Genomic DNA, 21,741 nt, shown 5'->3' on the forward strand with positions numbered 1-21,741 from the left:
GGTGAACCATCGCGAGTCGAGAGACAAATTCTTTCCAAACACCTGGAATTTCCTGACCTGTCGCTCCGGCAGTTGGGAAAAATGTTGAACATTCGCCATTAGACCGTATCCAGAGCGTTGAAGCGGTTCCAGGAGCGGTTGACGTTAGACCATGGCAAAGGAGCTGGAAGAAAACCGGGACCGCAGAACAAAAAAAGAAGGGAAAGGTAAAGCAGATGATTAAAGCAAATCCCAACGTCTCAAGCCGTGATTTGGCTTAAAAGATGGCCTGGCTATGTCTAGCTGAACTACATACATACTTCCCAAACCGCGATGAATGGCAACAATCGGTGGCTAAAACTCGGACACGGAAGCTCTATGAGAAGATGCTGACAGAATATGGCCGCGGTGTGATGGATGACGAAACGTACATGAAAGCCGATTTAAAGCAAATTCCGGGGTTGGAGTTTTTCACCAGCAAGATCAATTTCGATGTGGATGACAACGATACAAGAAGAAGAAAATGTAGGAGTTCGCCTCCAAATATTTCGTTTAGCAGGCCATCTGTTCTTGCGGGCTGATGAGCCTTTCGTGACAAAGGGCACAGTAAATAGCGAGATCTACAAATCTGAGTGCTTACAGTAGCGCCTTTTGCCGTTCTTGCAGCAGCACGTCGAAGCACTGCTATTTTAGCCAGATTTGGCATCATGCCCAGAGCAGACATTTTTCAAGCATCATAGTTGACATGGTTGCTGATTTTCTTTCATCGTCACGTTTCAAATCTCATTTGACTTCTAGTCAAGCTTCAAGGGACTGGAAAAGCTTGACTATCGTCATGGATTTCTGTTCACGTGACGGATGTTATTTTTCAAACGACGTTCGTCAAGCAAGTTGACGGCGTCGGTTCAAAGCATTTTATGTATGATTCGAAAAATTTTGTGTATTTGGATTGCTTGTTGGGCGATAACCGAATGCTGGTTGACTGAAAATATTGAAAACCTTATCATTGTAGACACTTGAAAACATAAATTCATTGAAGCAAAGTTCAACAGTTTACCATTTTATATCTCATTTACGATGGGACAAAGTTTTAAGCATAGAATAATTAAGAATAATCAAAGAATTAAAAGATTGCTTAGAATATTTGGCTTCGACTGGACTGGTGGTATGGCTTTAGTAAAATTTTCCTAGCCTAGATTTTTCTGAAAAAATTAGAAGTTTTTCGGAAACCAACCATGTACAATTTATTAAAATGTTAATAAATTTCATCTCAATCAAACATATATAAGAGAAGAGATGTTTTAATGCATGGGTGGCAAACCATGGCCCGCGGGCCACATGTGCTTTTTTCAGAATTGAATTTTTCCTTCTACATCATTTAAAAAAAACCGACTATATCAAACAAAAGAGAAACATTTAAATATTCTTCAATTTTTACAACATTTTACTTATTGTTTGTACCTTCCAATCAAGTATTATGCAATAAAATCTGTTTTTTAATTACTTTATATAAGTGGTATTGAAAGTAGCCTCCACTATTCTGGGAGCGTAGAAAGTCTTCAAGCGGGAAGTAGTATAATTTTGAAGAGTTTGGAAGGCGTCAGAGAGATAAGCTCAAAAATTACGAAGTAACTCGAATAACTCAGTACACTAAAATGATTATGAAAAGTAAAAAATTACTTATGTTTATTTTGAGCCGCAAATTCACCGTATTTCAAGATCACTCATAAGATTTTTACAAAACATAAATTTAGTATTTTTTTAACTATGCACTCCGAAATTTCGTTTGTCAGCTTCGATTGAAACAGATCAAACAGGAAAACAGAAGCTCAAAATAATTGAAATTTAGCTTGTAAAATCATCACATTATATTGTAATCACACCATTATTAGAGTTATATTGGTACAAAACTTCTACTATTTGTAATCTGTTGTGTTGTGAGCCTACTTAGTTGAATGATTCAACTGAATCAAAGCAATCTAAAGATTCCTTTTAATTCAACCACGGTAAATGAAAAGTTCATATACCGGTATTGCGATAGCAACTTACTACCTTCTTCAGTGAGCGTTTTCGATTGATATTGCTCACTGAAGAAGGTAGTTAGTTGCTATCGAAATACCGGTATATGAACTTTTCATTTACCGTGGTTGAATTAAAAGGAATCTTTCGATTGCTTTGATTCAGTACTATTTGTAATTTTTATTATATTTTGGAAACTTTAGTTACCCACAAAAATTATTAAGCTTGTTAAAACGGATTTAAAAATTCAAAAACTCTGCACTTTATTTGTACTTAACTTCAACAGAAAAACGTAATATTTAAATAAAATCGAAATGATATATCTTTGTGTCAGTAAAGTATTTTTAATTTACGTGCAATGGTGTATAAACTAATAGAAAGTGTTTGACTTTGAAACGCTGATCGCTAATTAATGTCCTTTGTTAAAAAATTTATTTTCTCTCCAAATTTGTGGTATACAAGCTTACAAACTAGATGACTTCTATAAAGTTTCCCTTCGATTGTAGCGCTTTTTGATCTGTCAGTTCACTAAAAATTAAGAGAGGAGATAATTTAGAAAATATAAAATTAGCGGCGTTTTAAGAGATCATATTCTTAAAAGCAGACTCTGCAATCAAAATTTTCAGATAGGTTAATTTTAATTAAATTTCAACTTGAACTTATTTGGTAATTACATATCACGGTGAAAGGAGTTTTTGATACAAATTTATTTTTTCGTAGTAATTTGCTTTTTTTTGTTGTTCTTAAAAAAGATCATTAAAATTTTAAACTTTTGGATTAGGTATTAGCAAATTATGAAAGTTTCCCAAAGAACAACACAAGAACATAACTCGGAATAGCTCTATTTATATTATTTTTTATTGTTATTATAGTTAAAGAGGGTAAGAAAATTTCATCTGAAATACGTAAAGCTCTCCAGGTCAGGGGTGGCTCAAACAGCGTCTGTCTTGCAGCAAGCGGCTGAATTTATGAAATGCGGCTCCCGCCAGCTAAGTCCAAGATGGCAGCCCCATCGCGGGATAGGGACTTTAGGCTAACAACCTACTGCTCCCGATTCATAACTTGTTACGGAATCCGAAAGAAATGACCGTTCTGGAACTTTGGCGACGACTTTTAGCATGAAAACACGGACACGAATTGGAACTTGGAATGTTTTAACCCTTGCCCAACAAGGCAAAATGGAACAACTTGCTAGAGAGGCTAGCCGCCTCAAGTTTGAAATTCTGGGACTGAGCGAAGTCCGTTGGCCTAACACTGGAGAACACAAGACACAGTCCGGGCAAGTACTGCTTTACTCTGGCATACGAGGAGAACATGCTACTCGGGAACGAGGAGTTGGTTTCCTGTTAAGCCCGCAGGCCTACGCGGCCCTCATTAGATGGGAACCGATAAACGAAAGAATAATCGTAGCCAGATTTAGAACACGGGTTAGAAACCTTACAATGGTCCAGTGTTATGCGCCAACTGACGTTGCCGATTTGCAGGAGAAAGAGTAGTTTTACAGTCAACTGAACAGCGTGGTGGAGAGAATTCCGAAGGGTGACATTCAAATCCATTTGGGCGACTTCAACGCAAAGATTGGCTCCGACAATCAAGACCTTGAGCGCATCATGGGGCGCCATGGCCTAGGACAGATGAGCGAAAACGGAGAGCTGTTTGTAGAATTTTGTGGCAACAATAACATGGTGATCGGTGGATCGCTCTTCCCCCATCGACCAGCACATAAGGTCACTTGGGTATCCCGAGATGGCCGAACAGAAAATCAAATTGACCACATCTGCATCAGCCGAAAATGGAGAAGGAGCCTTCTTGATGTCCGCAACAAGCGAAGTGCAGACATTGCATCTGACCATCACCTCGTCCTCGACGAGATACGACTGAGAGTTGCGCGTGTCCAACGGCGTGAGGAGAAAGTCGGGTGTCAATACGACGTCCGCCGGTTGGAGAATCCAGAGGTGAAAAGGGCATACGTTGAACAGCTAGAATCCCGAGCCTTGGAGCTGCCGACAGACGGAACAGTCGAAGAACAGTGGTGTGGAATCAAGAATGCCTTTATCACGACGAGCCATGGTACTCTCGGTAAAGTTTGTGGAAGAAGAAGTGAATGGATGTCGGATGAAACTTGGAGGATGGTCGATGATCGGAGAAAGGCGAAAGTCGGAATTGAGCAGGCATGTACCGGGTCAGCCAAAGCAGCCGCCCGCTTACGATATGCGGAGCTGGAAAAGGCAGTTAAACGAGCTTGTAGACGAGACAAGAGAGCCTGGACAAACTCCCTAGCCGAAGAGGGGGAAAGAACCGCCGCCAATGGAGATATCCGATTGCTTTATGACATTTCTCGCCGCCTCAGTGGTGCAAGGACTAATGCAAGAATGCCGCTGAAAGACCGAGCAGGTCAGTTATTGACCGATCGAACTGATCAGCTCAAACGATGGACTGAGCACTTCGAACAACTCTTCCGAGTCACGAATAGCGATGGCCAACAGAACCCGCAGCTTGAAGCGCCAGCAGTAAGTCGCATAAATGGCGTCAACTCGGAAGCGCCCTCGCTGGCTGAAATAGAAGCGGCAATCAAAAACATGAAATCCAAAAAAGCACCTGGGATCGATTGCATCCCTGCTGAAATGCTGAAAGCCGACCCTGTCCTGTCAGCACAAATGTTGCACCGTCTTTTCGCTGACATTTGGGATACTGCAACATTCCCGGCCGACTGGATGCAGGGTATCCTCGTAAAGGTCCCGAAGAAAGGAGACCTGACAGAGTGCGGTAACTGGCGAGGCATAACGTTGATCTGTACAACCCTCAAAGTACTCTGCAAAGTGATCCTGAACAGGATCCAGGAGAAAATCGACGCTACACTCCGACGGCAACAAGCTGGATTCCGATCCGGACGATCATGTGTGGACCACATCACAACGCTACGAATCATACTGGAACAAATCAACGAATTCCAGGACTCTCTTCTGCTGGTGTTCGTTGATTTCGAAAAAGCATTCGACCGACTTAATCATGAAAACATCTGGGCGGCTCTAAGGCGACGAGGGGTCCCAGAGAAACTAGTCCATCTCATCGAAGCACAATACGAGGCATTTTCGTGCAAGGTCTTGCACGATGGTGTCTTGTCCGAACCAATCCCGGTAACTGCTGGAGTGAGACAAGGATGTATCTTATCACCGCTACTTTTCCTCATCGTAATGGATGAGATTCTGACTGGATCGATCGACTGTGCACCGAACCGAGGATTGCCGTGGAATCCTTTAACAATGGAGCAACTGAACGACCTTGACCTGGCTGACGATATTGTTTTGCTCGCCCAAACACAACCGGACATGCAGAGCAAACTCGACGACCTCACCGGAAGTTCCAAGGCAGCAGGTCTCAAAGTCAATGTCGGAAAGACCAAGTCGATGGAGATCAACACAGGAAATCCCTCCAGTTTCATGGTAGCTGGGCAACAAGTTGAGAAAGTGGAGTGCTTCCAGTATCTTGGTAGCCAGATTACGCCTGATGGTGGTACCAGGAAAGACATCAAAACCCGGATCAGAAAGGCCCGATTTGCGTTTGCGAGTCTCCGAAACATCTGGCGGTCACGCCAGATCTCTCTACGAACAAAAATCCGAATCTTCAACTCAAACGTCAAATCCGTATTACTGTACGGGTGCGAAACTTGGTGCACATATGCGGTGACGACGCGAAAACTGCAAGTATTTGTAAACCGCTGCCTGCGGAACATCATCCGCGCTTGGTGGCCTGGCAACTGGATCTCGAATGAGGAACTACATCGCCGGTGTCATCAAAGGGCGCTAGAAATCGAGATTCGGGAACGTAAGTGGAGATGGATTGGGCACACGCTGCGAAACGATGAAAAAGAGATTTGCAGAGAGGCGCTTGACTTGAATCCAGAAGGTCATCGAAGAAGAGGCAGGCCCAGAAACTCGTGGCGGCGAAGCCTAGCCGCTGAAATCCAAACTGTCGACGAGAATCTTGACTGGGACCAGGTGAAGTCGCTGGCTCCGGATCGTCAACAGTGGAGGTCTTTTACCACGGCCCTATGCACCGGAGGATCGGCGCGGGATCATTAAGTAAGTAAGTACGAAAAGCTTAGGAAGGGTAACTTTTGAATTTATGTTTTGATCAAATGAGGAAGTAATGGTTAAAATGTTTATCTTAAAAACATGTACTAGAAAAAATGGCTTAATTTATACTTAAGGTAACCCACTGAAATTCGTTTGCATATACTACTAAAGAATTTTTTTTTGTGTGGCCCGCAAGCAAGTCTCAGTACTGAAATTTGGCACGCCTGTTGAAAATCTTGGCCACCCCTGTCTTAATGGATAGTAACAGAAATACCCAAAAAAAAACGACATCAGTGATAAAAACGAATAAAATACAAAAACACGACACCAGTGATCCAAATTCTCGAAATTGGTATAAAGGCCATTTTCAACATTCATTTTTTTCAATTTTTCGCGTGTTATTATTTTTGAAACTCCTCTCACGAGTGAAATTTATGTTACTTTTTGTCAAATCTCAAAAGTTTGTCATTTTGTAATTGTTGCCATTTCCGTTATTTTTGTCATATCTGTCACATTGAGATATTTTTTTGCAATTGATTGTTTTTATCATATTCGTCTGTTATGTCATTTTTGGTATTCCTGTTAGTTAATCATTTGTGTGGCATTTTTGTAATTTCGTAATTTCTTAATTTTATTATTGAAGATTATCATCGTGATTTTAATCATGATAATGAATTTTTGTGGCTTTAATGTTTTTTTAGTGAGAACATTTCAAAATTTTTGAAAATTATAGATGTATAGAAGAAGATTAGATGAAAATTATACGTGTTGAAAATGAGCGGGTAGAAATTTTTAAGAAACATTTTCATTACTTCATTACTTTCATTACTTAACTTGTGTTCAAGCACGGATCAACTACTTTGAAATGTTAAAAATCATTCGATCTAAGTAGTCTGACTTGTGCGGACGTGTTTTTTCGCTGCTGTTTCGGAGTGTTTTGCTTTGCTTTGCAAAAATTTGAAAAAAGTTGTAGTTTTTCCACCGGGAGTGGTTTTTTTTTTCTCTGGTTCGGTCGTCAATTGCCGAACAACAACAATTGGCACAAATCAAGTTCAACCACCATCATCAGCACCAAGGCCATCGTCTCTGTTCGTCCCACACATCCGGGCTGCGTACCGCAGGGGCACCCGATCCATCCGGATCTGAACACCGTCGTCATCGGGTATCGGAGGCACAGGTCACCACGACACTCCAGGCACATCATTATCAACGAGCCACAAGTTAGCCGCCACTACAGCGGAGCCATAGACGGAATCCACACGAAGGAATCGAAGGTATTCAAGTTTGTTTTTATTCGTTCATTATTCACCCTCTCGTTCTTCATTTCTCTTTTCTGTTATTCTATTATTTATCTATATCGACAATTTTATAGATTCGTTGATATTTTATTACGACAGACTTTTCAGTCTGCGTAATAAAATATGAGCGAAGGCGAAAGTTCAAATCCCGAAATTTTGATGGATGTTTTAGAGAACTCTGTCAAAACTTCTGGAAAGACCTCTCGACTCAGGGCCTACTCGGAGAATACAACTTTTTCTGGCCCATGGGTGGTTTATTTCCGGCCCAAATTAAAAGCTTTAAACGTTGTTCAGATCACAAAGGATCTGGCAAGATGGTCCTCCGTAACCGAAGTGTCTCGCGTGAGACCAAATAAATTGCGAGTTGTTGTGGCTAATTTAAAGGCCGCAAATGAAATTGTTGGTAGTGATTTTTTTCGATTGGAGTATCACGTTTTTGTTCCCTCTCGAAACGTAGAGATAGAAGGTGTTGTATCTGAAATGAGTCTGACGCCTGAATATATTTTGTCTAAAGGAGTAGGCAAATTTAAGTCCCTTGATTCGACTACGGTCAAAATCCTGGATTGCCGACAGCTTTCATTTGCCGCCACCGAAAACGGAGTCAAAACATATTCACCGTCAGCCTCATTCCGAGTGACATTCGAGGGTACCGCTCTCCCTCACTACGTTTTGGTTGACGGCATTTTAAGGTTACCCGTGCGACTCTTTGTGCCTCGCCCAATGAGTTGCAAAAAGTGCATTAAAATGAGACACATCGAGTCCCATTGCTGCAACAAGGCACGCTGCGCTCGTTGCGGGGAGAATCATGAGGAAGGAGCGTGCTCAGCAATAGAACAGAAATGTGTCTATTGCGGGGGCTCACCTCATGATATCTCTTTGTGCGAGGCATTTAAGAGTCGTTGGGATAAGGAGAGGCGTTCTTTAAAAGAACGATCCAATCGTTCTTACGCCGCCATTTTGAAGAGCGCTCCACCCCCGGCCCAACCTCAATCCAATAATGTTTTTGCTGCTCTGCCAGTTGATGAAGTAGATACGGATTCAGCTGATGAAGGAAGTCCATTCGTCTTGCTAGGGAATTCCAGGAAGCGAACCAAAGCGCCTTCTGCCAAGATCAGAAGAAAAATCTCCCCGATTAGATCATCATTCAACTTTGGTAATAAATCTACTGCTACAGATAAAGAAGTCCCTCCTGGATTCCGTGTTAAAATAACACCCCCGAATGACACATCAGTTGCAGGAACATCTAAAACTCTAACCTCCAACGTCACTAACTCAGAACCATCGAACTCTTCAGGTTTTTTCAAGTTTTCAGATATTATTAACGGTATTTTCACATTTTTTAAAGTTTCCGATTCTGTTAGAAACATTGTTACTTCAATGCTCCCCATTGTAAAGACACTTTTTCAGCAATTGATGCTAACTAGGCCTCTTCTTTCAGTGTTTATCTCTCTTGATGACTAATTCAATACGAGAGGTCAGAGATATCACTTTTTTACAGTGGAATTGTCGCAGTCTCATTCCTAAACTTGATGCGTTCAATTATTTACTTCATAAAACTAATTGCGATATTTTTGCATTGTCCGAAACTTGGCTTTCTTCTCAAAATGATCTCTCATTCCACAATTTTAATATAATCCGTCTGGACCGTGACGATTCTTATGGAGGGGTGCTTTTGGGGATCAAAAAGCGCCACTCCTTTTATAGAATTCTCCTTCCATTATCAGGCGGAATTGAAGCTGTTGCTTGTCATACAACTATAAGAGGTAAGGACTTATGCGTTGTCAGTTTGTACAGGCCTCAGAGAGTTGCAGTGGATCGAAGTCACCTAGAGGACCTGTGTTCAGTGCTACCTGAGCCAAGGTTGATCATGGGTGATTTCAATTCGCATGGAACTGTCTGGGGAGAACAAGTTGACGATAGTCGTTCTACTCTTATCTATGACATTTGCGACAGATTCAATTTAACAGTTTTGAACACGGGTGAAAAAACACGGGTACCTAAACCTCTTGCTAGAAAAAGTGCAATTGACCTCTCACTCTGCTCAAATTCACTATCATTGGATTGCCAGTGGGAGGTAATCCTTGATCCCAATGGTAGTGATCACTTGCCAATCAAAATTACAATTACCAATGGGGTCAACTCTTTAAATTCAACTAATATGGCATATGACCTCACAAGACACATCGACTGGAAAAAGTACTCGGACGCAATAGATTCTGCTATCAATTCTGTGGATGTGTTGCCTCCGTTGGAGGAATATAAATTTATTTCTAATTTGATTTTTGACTGTGCAGTTGGTGCTCAAACGATGCCCATCCCAGATCCATCTGTTCGTCGAAGGCCTCCCAATCCATGGTGGGACAGTCAGTGTTCCAATCTTTACAAAGACAAATCGAACGCTTATAAAGTTTTTCGGAAACACGGAACCCTGGATAACTTCAACGCGTATTTTTCTCTTGAGCAGCAATTTAAAAACCTGATCAAGGGGAAAAAACGTGTGCATTGGCGTAATTTTGTGGGAGGTTTATCGCGGGAAACATCCTTAAACACTTTGTGGATTGTGGCACGGAGCATGCGTAATCGTTCTTTTACGAACGAAAATGAAGAGCATTCGCATAAATGGATTTTCAATTTCGCACGGAAAATCTGTCCAGATTCCACACCTGTACAAAAAATCATCCGTAGTGTGCCTCCGAATAGATGTGATTTGGATTCCAGCTTTTCGATGATGGAATTCTCACTTGCTCTCCTCTCTTGTAACAATTCTGCTCCGGGAGTTGATAAAATAAAATTCAACTTGTTGAAAAACCTCCCGGATGCCGCCAAATTTCGCCTATTGAATTTATTTAATGAATTCTTGGAGCATAATATTGTTCCCGAAGATTGGAGACAAGTGAGAGTTATTGCCATCCAAAAGCCTGGGAAACCTGCGTCCGATTTTAATTCATACCGTCCAATAGTTGTCTTGCATTCGGAAGTTGATGGAGAAAATGATTTTGTTCCGATTGGATAAATGGGTGGAAACAAATGGTCTCCTTTCAGATACTCAATTTGGGTTTCGCAGGGGCAAAGGGACAAACGATTGTCTTGCTTTGCTGTCTTCAGAGATACAAATGGCGTACGCAAAACGTGAGCAAATGGCTTCAGTGTTTTTAGACATAAAGGGAGCTTTTGATTCAGTTTCAATAGAGGTTTTGTCAAACAAATTGCACTCCCGAGGTCTGCCTCCTCTATTGAACAACATCTTATACAGCTTGCTTTGTGAGAAACATCTGAACTTTGCTCACGGAGATATTGCAGTTAAAAGGATCTCTTACATGGGCCTCCCGCAGGGTTCATGTTTGAGTCCACTTTTGTACAACTTTTACGTAAGTGATATCGACAGTTGTCTCTCTGAAGGCTGCACTTTAAGACAATTTGCAGATGACAGCGTAGTATCTGTAACAGGAAATTCTGAGGCACATCTGTACAGGACTTTACAAGATACTTTAGACAGATTGTCTGCCTGGGCTTTGGGGCTTGGGATTGAGTTCTCTCCACAGAAAACTGAGATGGTTGTTTTCTCTAAGAAACATAGACCTGCTCAACCTAAGCTTCAACTCCTAGGCAGAGCGATCACTCAATCGAGGTGTTTCAAGTATCTTGGGGTTTGGTTTGATTCCAAGTGTACCTGGAGAGCCCACATTGAGTATCTGAAAGGAAAATGCCAGAAAAGGATTAATTTTCTCCGATCAATTACCGGCACCTGGTGGGGAGCCCACCCTGAAGATCTTATCAAATTGTACCGAACAACTATTCTCTCAGTGATAGAGTATGGCAGTTTCTGTTTCCAATCAGCTGCCAAAACACACCTCATTAAACTCGAGCGTATCCAATATCGTTGTCTCCGAATAGCGCTGGGTTGTATGCCCTCAACACACACCATGAGTCTCGAGGTTTTGGCAGGCGTACTCCCACTAAGAGATAGGTTTTATTCATTATCTCTCCGGTTCCTCATCAGGTGTGAGGTCATGAACCCATTGGTGATTGCAAATTTTGAAAAGCTAATAGAGCAAAATTTTCAAACAAGATATATTACTATATATCGTGAATTCATGTCTATGCAGGTTAATCCTTCATCGTTCTCTCCAGTTCGTGTTTTTCACCCTGATTACGACACTTCTTCTGTCCAGTTTGATTTGTCCATGCAGCTTGAAACCCGTAGGATTCCGGAACACCATCGTTCTCTTATTGTTCCTAGGATTTTTGAAGCAAAGTATGGACACGTCAATGCTGAAAAAATGTACTTTACTGATGGTTCTCTAATTGACGAATGCTCTGGGTTTGGCGTTTTCAACCAAAGTACTAGCGCTTCCTACAAACTTCAGTATCCATGCTCAGTGTATATCGCTGAGTTAGCAGCTATACATTGGGCACTTGACAGTATAGCAGCTCGACCTATTGGACACTACATCATTGTTACAGATAGCCTTAGCTCTGTTCAGGCTGTTCGCTCATTAAGGCTCGGAAAATACTCGCCGTACTTCCTTGAGAAAATCCGGGAATCACTGAGTACTTTATCTAGACTCTTCTTTTCCATCACCTTTGTTTGGGTGCCGTCGCATTGCTCAATAGTGGGCAACGAGAAAGCCGACTCGTTAGCAAAGGTGGGTGCAGTTGAAGGTGTTATTTATCAGCGTCAAATCGCCTTCAGCGAATTTTACTTTTTGGTCCGTAAAAATGCACTCGTCAACTGGCAGCGCAAATGGAACGAGGATGAGTTGGGTCGGTGGCTTCACTCGATTATCCCAAGGGTAAGCCTTAAACCATGGTTCAATAGATTGGACCTGAGTCGTGATTTTATTAAAACATTTTCCCGTCTCATGTCCAATCATTGTGCTTTGGTCGCGTCACTCTATCGTGTGAATCTCGCTAGCAGCAATTTGTGTCGTTGTGGCCAGGGTTACCATGACATCGAGCATATTGTTTGGTCGTGTGAGGACCATCTTATCGCCATAGCGAATTTAATTGATTCCCTTCGGGCCCGAGGTAAACCACCTAATGTTCCAGTAAGGGATGTGTTGGCTGTGGTAGACCTAGACTATATGTTCGAATTATACCTTTTTCTTAAATCTATCGATCTCCGCGTTTAAGTATCCCTTTCTTCTTTTTCCTTTTTCTTTTTTGTCTATCGTAGTTTTGAATAATGAACGATGAACTCAATACTTGAATCCTTAAAAAAGAAAAATAGACAACATTGTGAAAAAAGCCATGTGAAAAAAGCTATGTTAATTAAAACAATGGTCTCCCGGCTCCGTTAAACTAATTTGTTTGAGCCGTTTCAAATAAACGAATTGTAAAAAAAAAAATGTTAAAATCGGGAATTCTTACCGATTAAGCCGTAAAAATTCATTATCAATGTAATTCTCGATATTTGATTTTTTTAAAGGCATAGTCTTACAAATTTCTGTAATAGTTTATGAATTTTTGACGTGTTAATAATTTTTGACATTTTTGTTATTTTTGTCATTCCCGTTGTTTTTGTCATTTTTATAAAAGTTTTCATTTTTTTTAAATTTCACTTATCATTTCGATATTTTTTTGCCATTTTTAGTCATTTCTGTTGCATTTGAAATACACTTGAGATTTTGTTGTGTCTTTTCGTTTCCGTTGTTTTTAATTTATGTAGTTTTTTTTAACATGTTTGTCATTTTTTTTACATTTTTTTTTGAATTTTTTGGTTATTTTTATCAGAGTTGTTATTTTATTAGTTTTGAACAAACTTTTTTTTTGTTTTCGTCATTTTAGTCTCTTTTGTGTTTTCATGTCTTTTTCATAGTTATTTTTTCAATCAAGTCTTTTAACCCAATTTTTTTTTATTTAATCTTTTTTTTGTGATTTATTTTGGAATTTTTTAAAATGTTTTTCTTTTTTGTCATTTCTGATGTTTTCGTGATTTTAAGGATGTGTTTTTCGAGATTGTTGTGTTCTTTGTGATTTTTGTTTAATTTGTAATATTTATTTTTTGTTGTTATGGCATTTATTTTTTTTTTCATTTTTATCTCTTTGTTATGGTTGTTTTTTCTTTTGACATTTTGTCCTTTCCATCATTTAAAATTATAGCTCAGTTGGCAAGTCAGTTGCTTCCTGAGCAGATGTCCGTGAGTTCGAGCCCGAGAGTCAAACATCGAACACAGTTGTATCGGATAGGTTTTTCAAAACTTTCCGCCAACTGCCAACGTTGATAAAGTCGCGAAAATGCCACAAAGATGGTAAACGACTATAATCGAAACAAAAAAAAAGTATTCAAATTATGGAACTTTTTATAACTTTTGTCGATATTGTCATTTTTGGATTTCTGGTTAGTTTTTTCCGATTTTTTTATTTCCTAGTTTAGTTCAGAATCATATGAAATCGACTTGACATGATTGATTCGTGTCATTTTTATCATCGATTATATTTGGAGCCAGTTACTTGCCAATAATTAGACCGGAACAAATTTCCAATTCTTTTTTTGTCACTCTGAGTTGGAATTTCGCGAGGGGGGCTAAAAACTAATAAATTGGAATAAATTGCACAGAAGCTTGTATGCAACAAAATTGCATGCTTTATAATTTCACATACAGTTTTTTTTTTTTTTTTTTTTTTTCCTTTTTTATAGGAATTTAACCCATTAAGGTCATTCTTCCTCGATTCGTACGGTGTTTAACCCATTTGGGTCATTCTTCTCATTCACTTTCACATACAGCTATAAATCAAGTCATTTATGATCGAATATTTAATAAAATGAAGAATACAAAAGGTAAAATAATTCCCATTTAAAAAAATTTTGTTTTGTTCGGATATTTCGGATACTTGAATTTTTTCACGAAGTTTCCATCAAATACTTCTAACTTTATTAATTCCTCGCTCCGGATTTTTTGGAAATTTCGAAGGGGGGTGATAAAGGAAGAAAATGGTATTTCATAAAGCCTTATTGAATTTTGAAATGATTCATTCTCTTAGTCATGGGACTTTTGATTCATTCCTCTAAGTCATGGGCCAAGGCTAGCGGACAATAGAAACTGATTTTTCTTATAAAAATTATGCATCAGGGATCCGCCTATGAGCTTTTTATGCTTATTGAAAAAGAAAATGTTTGCATAAATTTGGGGGTCTTTTATAGTCAAAATTAATTTGGCACGCGGGCCATACGCTGTTTGAACGCTTAAGACCCTAGAATACATGCAAACATGTTTTTCTTTAATATACATAAAGAACCCATATGTGGATCTTTGATGTGAGTTTTTCGATTGCTTTGATTTAGTAGAATTATTCAACCAAGTAGGCTCACAACACACATCAAAGTTCTTATGTGAAATTTATTCTTTTTGCATCCTTATTAAATAAACATACATATGTATTAGTGTGGCTATGAATGTACGGTTAAATTTAATTATCGAATTCTGAAAACCAACCATGTAAATTTTGTAGATTGGCCCAAAAAACTGACCTGTACAAAATTTGAGCTCAATTGGACAAAGTTCAAATTTTTGATTTTTGAACCCTTAAAAATCACCAATGTGGGGACCAAAGGAAATAGGTAAAATTGAAATTTTAATTTTGATGTCAAATGACTTGATGAAAAAACATAAAACGTGGAAATCTGGTGTTATCTCGAAAAAAATTGTCAAAAATCGACTTCAGGATCTTAAAAGTCACGTAAAAGGGGATAAAACAAAACCGAAAAATCATAATTTTAAATTTGATGCCAAACGATTAAGGAATGCATAAAACGTCGATGTCAGAGACGAACCAGCCAAAGGCTGAAAGTCTCTTAAAATAAAGACAAAAAAAAACGTCAAGATTTGGTGTTTTTTCAAAAATAAGTGTTTAGGAAAAAATCGACTTTATGCGACTTTGCTGTTTTTTGAGAAACTGACTGTTTCAGAAAGTCGATTTTTGTCAGTTTTTTTTCACGAAAACATTAGATCTTAATGTTTTATGCATTTTTCAGTCATTTGGTAAAGGCAAAATTTAAATTTCGATTTTCCAATTTCCTTTGGCCCCTCCCGGTCAGTTTTCGAAACTCTACATGACCATTTGACTGGCACCTTAATAAGTGTGCTTGTAACTTATCCTTATGCTAAAAATTTCAGAAATAAAAATATCCTGAATATCAAATGAATTTTTTTTTCATTTTTTTAAACTTGTTATCAGTTAATTTTATGGTCATTTGATAGATTTTTAAACTCAATGATTTTCAAATCACACTTGCGGATCATTCCAATGATGGTCATGTGCATTGCATACGTTCGGCGCTACTCGGGTTGACGGTCGGCCAGAGAGCTGGAATCTGCCTTGATTATGATAACGGTACGATAGACATAGCCCGAGTATACCGGCATTTGTCCTTGCAGTCAACTGAGCCAGCCATTCAGAACTACTTCCTAATAGTGCCTCACACTACACTCTATAGGTACTAATCTAGAGAAGGTCGCACCGAGTAGTGATGAAGCTGGCGGCGCGGCATCAAGGTTGCCATAGTGAACTGGTGTGCCTAGAATTAGGAACCGCTCATTCCCCCAGGGGGGACAGCAGATTCACATTCCCCACTAGTCGGGCTGCCGTTGGTAGTCGTCGTGATGAGGTGTTCCGGTACCTATACTGCTTCTGAAGAACGGAAACGGGAACTGGGAACGCTTTTTGGTCCACGCCGACGACGAACGACGAACTACGACGATGACGACGACGACGACGACGACACCCCTACCCCATAGACCAGCTAGTAGGAGCAACGAAAAGCGACAAGAGACAAGCTTATTCAACCACGCTTCATCATCATTATCATCATCAACTTTCTATTCAGCAGAGAACTATTTCTCACTAATGAAGGTGTATTACGTTCCACAATGAACCGTTTTTGGAGATTGCCTGTCAGTCGAGTCGACAGAATAGCGTGGGTGTCTTCGTTGGGAGAAGAAATTTCAAGTGGCAATGAAACGACGAACTGGACGAACTGAGGAGGAGGAATCGAAAAACCACCAACGGTCATTATTCGGATGCCCCCTCGAAGCATGTCCACGTCGTCGTCGTCGTTGATATCGTCTCTAAATTGTCAGTATAGGAAGCTCCCTAACGAGAAGATATCTGCCCTGTTCCGAACCCATCGGCCGACCAGGTTTCGATCCTGTCTTCCCGATTTTTCAAATTAAACTCACATCAAAATGCACTCAGCACTCATTTGCGCGATACGCTCTATCGAATTGGAAGCAATAGGTGGGCACATGGTTTCCCTGCCGGGGTACGAAGAAAAGCGACCACCTTTACAGCCTGTTTTCAGGACCATTTCACAATGTTGTTCACTTAATTAAAACCTAAAGGGTTTAAATAAATTGATTAAAGATGATCGAAAATGTGCTTAAAAACTACAACGACAAAAATGACAAAAATGACAAAAATGACAAAAATGACAAAAATGACAAAAATGACAAAAATGACAAAAATGACAAAAATGACAAAAATGACAAAAATGACAAAAATGACAAAAATGACAAAAATGACAAAAATGACAAAAATGACAAAAATGACAAAAATGACAAAAATGACAAAAATGACAAAAATGACAAAAATGACAAAAATGACAAAAATGACAAAAATGACAAAAATGACAAAAATGACAAAAATGACAAAAATGACAAAAATGACAAAAATGACAAAAATGACAAAAATGACAAAAATGACAAAAATGACAAAAATGACAAAAATGACAAAAATGACAAAAATGACAAAAATGACAAAAATGACAAAAATGACAAAAATGACAAAAATGACAAAAATGACAAAAATGACAAAAATGACAAAAATGACAAAAATGACAAAAATGACAAAAATGACAAAAATGACAAAAATGACAAAAATGACAAAAATGACAAAAATGACAAAAATGACAAAAATGACAAAAATGACAAAAATGACAAAAATGACAAAAATGACAAAAATGACAAAAATGACAAAAATGACAAAAATGACAAAAATGACAAAAATGACAAAAATGACAAAAATGACAAAAATGACAAAAATGACAAAAATGACAAAAATGACAAAAATGACAAAAATGACAAAAATGACAAAAATGACAAAAATGACAAAAATGACAAAAATGACAAAAATGACAAAAATGACAAAAATGACAAAAATGACAAAAATGACAAAAATGACAAAAATGACAAAAATGACAAAAATGACAAAAATGACAAAAATGACAAAAATGACAAAAATGACAAAAATGACAAAAATGACAAAAATGACAAAAATGACAAAAATGACAAAAATGACAAAAATGACAAAAATGACAAAAATGACAAAAATGACAAAAATGACAAAAATGACAAAAATGACAAAAATGACAAAAATGACAAAAATGACAAAAATGACAAAAATGACAAAAATGACAAAAATGACAAAAATGACAAAAATGACAAAAATGACAAAAATGACAAAAATGACAAAAATGACAAAAATGACAAAAATGACAAAAATGACAAAAATGACAAAAATGACAAAAATGACAAAAATGACAAAAATGACAAAAATGACAAAAATGACAAAAATGACAAAAATGACAAAAATGACAAAAATGACAAAAATGACAAAAATGACAAAAATGACAAAAATGACAAAAATGACAAAAATGACAAAAATGACAAAAATGACAAAAATGACAAAAATGACAAAAATGACAAAAATGACAAAAATGACAAAAATGACAAAAATGACAAAAATGACAAAAATGACAAAAATGACAAAAATGACAAAAATGACAAAAATGACAAAAATGACAAAAATGACAAAAATGACAAAAATGACAAAAATGACAAAAATGACAAAAATGACAAAAATGACAAAAATGACAAAAATGACAAAAATGACAAAAATGACAAAAATGACAAAAATGACAAAAATGACAAAAATGACAAAAATGACAAAAATGACAAAAATGACAAAAATGACAAAAATGACAAAAATGACAAAAATGACAAAAATGACAAAAATGACAAAAATGACAAAAATGACAAAAATGACAAAAATGACAAAAATGACAAAAATGACAAAAATGACAAAAATGACAAAAATGACAAAAATGACAAAAATGACAAAAATGACAAAAATGACAAAAATGACAAAAATGACAAAAATGACAAAAATGACAAAAATGACAAAAATGACAAAAATGACAAAAATGACAAAAATGACAAAAATGACAAAAATGACAAAAATGACAAAAATGACAAAAATGACAAAAATGACAAAAATGACAAAAATGACAAAAATGACAAAAATGACAAAAATGACAAAAATGACAAAAATGACAAAAATGACAAAAATGACAAAAATGACAAAAATGACAAAAATGACAAAAATGACAAAAATGACAAAAATGACAAAAATGACAAAAATGACAAAAATGACAAAAATGACAAAAATGACAAAAATGACAAAAATGACAAAAATGACAAAAATGACAAAAATGACAAAAATGACAAAAATGACAAAAATGACAAAAATGACAAAAATGACAAAAATGACAAAAATGACAAAAATGACAAAAATGACAAAAATGACAAAAATGACAAAAATGACAAAAATGACAAAAATGACAAAAATGACAAAAATGACAAAAATGACAAAAATGACAAAAATGACAAAAATGACAAAAATGACAAAAATGACAAAAATGACAAAAATGACAAAAATGACAAAAATGACAAAAATGACAAAAATGACAAAAATGACAAAAATGACAAAAATGACAAAAATGACAAAAATGACAAAAATGACAAAAATGACAAAAATGACAAAAATGACAAAAATGACAAAAATGACAAAAATGACAAAAATGACAAAAATGACAAAAATGACAAAAATGACAAAAATGACAAAAATGACAAAAATGACAAAAATGACAAAAATGACAAAAATGACAAAAATGACAAAAATGACAAAAATGACAAAAATGACAAAAATGACAAAAATGACAAAAATGACAAAAATGACAAAAATGACAAAAATGACAAAAATGACAAAAATGACAAAAATGACAAAAATGACAAAAATGACAAAAATGACAAAAATGACAAAAATGACAAAAATGACAAAAATGACAAAAATGACAAAAATGACAAAAATGACAAAAATGACAAAAATGACAAAAATGACAAAAATGACAAAAATGACAAAAATGACAAAAATGACAAAAATGACAAAAATGACAAAAATGACAAAAATGACAAAAATGACAAAAATGACAAAAATGACAAAAATGACAAAAATGACAAAAATGACAAAAATGACAAAAATGACAAAAATGACAAAAATGACAAAAATGACAAAAATGACAAAAATGACAAAAATGACAAAAATGACAAAAATGACAAAAATGACAAAAATGACAAAAATGACAAAAATGACAAAAATGACAAAAATGACAAAAATGACAAAAATGACAAAAATGACAAAAATGACAAAAATGACAAAAATGACAAAAATGACAAAAATGACAAAAATGACAAAAATGACAAAAATGACAAAAATGACAAAAATGACAAAAATGACAAAAATGACAAAAATGACAAAAATGACAAAAATGACAAAAATGACAAAAATGACAAAAATGACAAAAATGACAAAAATGACAAAAATGACAAAAATGACAAAAATGACAAAAATGACAAAAATGACAAAAATGACAAAAATGACAAAAATGACAAAAATGACAAAAATGACAAAAATGACAAAAATGACAAAAATGACAAAAATGACAAAAATGACAAAAATGACAAAAATGACAAAAATGACAAAAATGACAAAAATGACAAAAATGACAAAAATGACAAAAATGACAAAAATGACAAAAATGACAAAAATGACAAAAATGACAAAAATGACAAAAATGACAAAAATGACAAAAATGACAAAAATGACAAAAATGACAAAAATGACAAAAATGACAAAAATGACAAAAATGACAAAAATGACAAAAATGACAAAAATGACAAAAATGACAAAAATGACAAAAATGACAAAAATGACAAAAATGACAAAAATGACAAAAATGACAAAAATGACAAAAATGACAAAAATGACAAAAATGACAAAAATGACAAAAATGACAAAAATGACAAAAATGACAAAAATGACAAAAATGACAAAAATGACAAAAATGACAAAAATGACAAAAATGACAAAAATGACAAAAATGACAAAAATGACAAAAATGACAAAAATGACAAAAATGACAAAAATGACAAAAATGACAAAAATGACAAAAATGACAAAAATGACAAAAATGACAAAAATGACAAAAATGACAAAAATGACAAAAATGACAAAAATGACAAAAATGACAAAAATGACAAAAATGACAAAAATGACAAAAATGACAAAAATGACAAAAATGACAAAAATGACAAAAATGACAAAAATGACAAAAATGACAAAAATGACAAAAATGACAAAAATGACAAAAATGACAAAAATGACAAAAATGACAAAAATGACAAAAATGACAAAAATGACAAAAATGACAAAAATGACAAAAATGACAAAAATGACAAAAATGACAAAAATGACAAAAATGACAAAAATGACAAAAATGACAAAAATGACAAAAATGACAAAAATGACAAAAATGACAAAAATGACAAAAATGACAAAAATGACAAAAATGACAAAAATGACAAAAATGACAAAAATGACAAAAATGACAAAAATGACAAAAATGACAAAAATGACAAAAATGACAAAAATGACAAAAATGACAAAAATGACAAAAATGACAAAAATGACAAAAATGACAAAAATGACAAAAATGACAAAAATGACAAAAATGACAAAAATGACAAAAATGACAAAAATGACAAAATGACAAAAATGACAAAAATGACAAAAATGACAAAAATGACAAAAATGACAAAAATGACAAAAATGACAAAAATGACAAAAATGACAAAAATGACAAAAATGACAAAAATGACAAAAATGACAAAAATGACAAAAATGACAAAAATGACAAAAATGACAAAAATGACAAAAATGACAAAAATGACAAAAATGACAAAAATGACAAAAATGACAAAAATGACAAAAATGACAAAAATGACAAAAATGACAAAAATGACAAAAATGACAAAAATGACAAAAATGACAAAAATGACAAAAATGACAAAAATGACAAAAATGACAAAAATGACAAAAATGACAAAAATGACAAAAATGACAAAAATGACAAAAATGACAAAAATGACAAAAATGACAAAAATGACAAAAATGACAAAAATGACAAAAATGACAAAAATGACAAAAATGACAAAAATGACAAAAATGACAAAAATGACAAAAATGACAAAAAT

The 21,741-nt window shown here is 35.8% G+C and overlaps 1 pseudogene; it reads left to right on the forward strand.

Moving 5' to 3' along the window:
- The first annotated feature begins 263 nt into the window (after positions 1-263).
- Positions 264-21,741, forward strand: part of LOC129741418 (40S ribosomal protein SA-like) — a 24,655-nt pseudogene continuing 3,177 nt past the window's right edge.

Source organism: Uranotaenia lowii, chromosome 2 (genome assembly GCF_029784155.1).
Source record: "Uranotaenia lowii strain MFRU-FL chromosome 2, ASM2978415v1, whole genome shotgun sequence".
In the NCBI taxonomy this organism is placed as follows: domain Eukaryota; kingdom Metazoa; phylum Arthropoda; class Insecta; order Diptera; family Culicidae; genus Uranotaenia; species Uranotaenia lowii.